The sequence below is a fragment of the Pongo abelii genome, chromosome 15 (assembly GCF_028885655.2).
Source record: "Pongo abelii isolate AG06213 chromosome 15, NHGRI_mPonAbe1-v2.0_pri, whole genome shotgun sequence".
Lineage (NCBI taxonomy): Eukaryota > Metazoa > Chordata > Mammalia > Primates > Hominidae > Pongo > Pongo abelii.
The window spans coordinates 53,943,280-53,946,708 of NC_072000.2; the positions used below are offsets into that span (position 1 = coordinate 53,943,280).

General features: G+C 40.9%; 1 non-coding gene across 1 annotated transcript; it reads right to left on the reverse strand.

The window, feature by feature from the left end:
- Nucleotides 1–570: 570 nt before the first annotated feature.
- On the reverse strand, nt 571–676 carry LOC112128853 (U6 spliceosomal RNA). Its single transcript, XR_002911309.1, has one exon. It is a non-coding gene; the product is annotated as a U6 spliceosomal RNA (small nuclear RNA).
- Between the last annotated feature and the right edge of the window lie 2,753 nt (nt 677–3,429).

Sequence of the window (3,429 nt, forward strand, 5' to 3'; positions counted from 1 at the left end):
ATGTTTTCTTATAAATACCTGGCCGTAAGTAAATTTCCCATAATTTTCTTATTTTATCATCAATAAGTTTTATTTATTTATTTATTTAGACGGAGTCTTGCTTTGTCGCCCAGGCTGGAGTGCAGTGGCGCGATCTCGACTCACTGCAAGCTCCGCCTCCCGGGTTCAGGCCATTCTCCTGCCTCAGCCTCCCGAGTAGCTGGAACTATAGGCGCCCGCCACTGCGCCCGGCTAATTTTTTTGTATTTTCAGTAGACAGGGTTTCACCGTGTTAGCCAGTATGGTCTCGATCTCCTGAACTCATGATCCGCCCGCCTCGGCCTCCCAAAGTACTGGGATTACAGCCGTGAGCCACCGCGCCCGGCCATCAATAAGTTTTGAGTCCTTGTATAATTTCACTCTTTTGTACAGTGGAAAACACAGTATTAGGCACTTAGGGGACTTTTTTTTTCTGTAAAAACCAAATTTGACTGCTTGATAGTGAATTTGACAGATCATTGTGAAAATGGGAAAAGTGAAAATTTTCACTCAGCTGATTATTTGTATACTTATATATAGATTTCTTTTAAGAAAAGTTTTATATGGAATGCTTCATGAATTTGTGTCATCCTTGCACAAGGGCCATGTAATCTCTGTATTGTTCCAATTTTAGTATATGTGCTGCTGAAGTGAGCATCCCAGTTAAATTTCAATTAGATAAACTATTTTTTTAGTACAAGTGCATCCCAAGCAATATACTAAAATTATATATTAAATTATATATACTATATATATAAATTATATACTAAAACTTAAGTTAAAATTTAACTGGCCATCCTATATTTTACCTACAATCCTGTATCTGACTTTGAGTGGTAGGAAAGGAGGTATGATTCAAAACGTAAGTTTAAAAAGATATTTAGGAACCCTCAAGAACTCTACCAAGTAGTTTGGATATTGTTTTGTGTGTAATGGGAGCCACTGAATTTTTACATATGTAAATAAATAAATAAATAAATAAATATATATACACACATATCTTTCTGTGCATATAGATAGATAAATAGATAGCAGGAGAGAGTCACAGTGTTTAGGAGTATTTAGTAGCTTTGTACAGAATCATGTATCAAGATTATGGATAGAGGTTGGAAGAAAGAAGTCCTTTCAGGAGACTTTGTTGATAATTCAGTTGAGAAAATGAGGGCCAAGTACATTGTAGAGAAAATGAGAAAGAAGTGAGATAATGAAATAAATTGGTGAAATATGTTACTTATGGAGGAAGAAAGAGTTAACAATTGTGATCTGAATTCTTTTTGTTTTTGAGATAGAGTCTCGCTCTGTCACCCAGGCTGGAGTGCAATGGCATGATCTTGGCTCACTGCAACCTCTGCCTCCTAGGTTCAAGTGATTCTCCTGTCTCAACCTCCCATGTAGCTGGGACTACAAGGCGCCCACCACCATGCCCGGCTAATTTTTGTATTTTTAGTAGAGATGGGGTTTCACCATGTTGACCAGGCTGGTCTCGACCTCCTGACCTGAGATGACGCGGTCGCCTCAGCCTCCCAAAGTGCTGAGATTACAGGTGTGAGCCACTGTGCCCGGCCTTGATCTGTTTTTTTTGAGACGGAGTTTCACTCTTGTCGCCCAGGCTGGTGTGCAATGGCGCGATCTTGACTCACTGCAACCTATGCCTCCCAGGTTCAAGCGATTCTCCTGCCTCAGACTCTCAAGTAGCTGTAATTACAGGAGCCTGCCACCACGCCCGGCTAATTTTTTTTCTTTTGTATTTTTAGTAGAGACAGGGTTTCACTATGTTGGCCAGGCTGGTCTTGAACTCCTGACCTCGTGATCCGCCCGCCTCGGACTCCCAAAGTGCTGCGATTACAGGTGTCAGCCACTGTGTCCGGCCTGGCCTTGATCTTAATTCTTACATAAAAGATAATGACAACACCATTGGTAGAAATCAGGATATATAGCATACTTCAATGGAGAGACATTGATAATTGGGTAAAGTACTTTGTTTGCAGTGCTGAAAAAGAGTTTGAATCTGTTAGGGATTCTCTCTTTTGTAACTATTCTTAGAGCAGTGCTGCCCGATAGAAACATAATGCAAGCCACATATGTAATTTAAAATTCTTAGTGCTCACATTTAAAAAATAGAAGTGAATTTAATTTTAATAGTTTTATTTAACCCAATATATCAAATATATTATTTCAAGATGTCAGCAGTATGAAAATATTTTTTTTTTTTTTTTCCTGAGACGGAGTCTCGCTTTGTCGCCCAGGCTGGAGTGCAGTGGCACGATCTCGGCTCACTGCAAGCTCCGCCTCCCACGTTCACGCCATTCTCCTCCCTCAGCCTCCCGAGTAGCTGGGACTACAGGTGCCTGCCACCACGCCCGGCTAATTTTTTTTTTGTATTTTTAGTAGAGACGGGGTTTCACCGTGTTAGCCAGGGTGGTCTCAATCTCCTGACCTCATGATCTACCCACCTTAGCCTCCCAAAGTGCTGGGATTACAGGCGTGAGCCACCGGGCTCCCTTTTTTTTTTTTTTTTTGAGACAGTCTTGCAACCTCTGCCTCCCGGGTTCAAGTGATTCGACTGCCTCAGCCTGCCGAGCAGCTGGGACTACAGGCACCTACCACCATGCCCAGCTAATTTTTTTTTTTTTTGTATTTTTTAGTAGAGACGGGGTTTTCACCACATTGGCCAGGCTGGTCTCAAACTCCTGACCTCGTGATCCACCTGCCTCAGCCTCCCAAAGTGTGAAATAATTATTAATGATATTTTACATACTTTTTTTTTTTTTTTTTTTTGGAGACTGGGGTCTTGCTATGTTGCCGGGGCTGGCCTCAAGAAATCCTTTCTGCCCTTAGCCTCCCTAGTAACTGGGACTACAGGTGCATGCCACCATGCTCAGCTCTACATTCTTTATTTCATACCAAATCTTCACAATTCAAATGTGTATTTTGCATTTAAAGCACATCTCAATTCAGACTAGCCACATTTCAGTTCTCCATAGCCACATGTGGCTAGTGGCAATCATACTGGACAGCTCATTCTTAGAGGGTGATTTTTTTTTTTTTCCCATACTGTACCTGCAACTTAAGTAACTATAGTAGGGGATACCAGTTGAGATGATTTAGATATGATGAATTTTTCTAGGCCAGAGGTTGGCAAACCATGACCTGTAAACAAAATTGGTCCCACTGTTCTGTTTTTGTAAATAAAGTTTTATCAGAACACAGCCACAGGCATTCATTTGTGTATTGTCTATGGCTGCTTTTGCACAACAGCAGAGTTTGTGACAGAGGCCCTATGGCCCATAAAGCCTAGAACATTTATTATTTGGCCCTTTACAGAAAGAATTTAGACCCTAAAGTCAAGTCTCTGGGATAAAACATATACCTTATACTTTTTCTCTTTTTCTTTTTTCTTTTTTTTGAGAT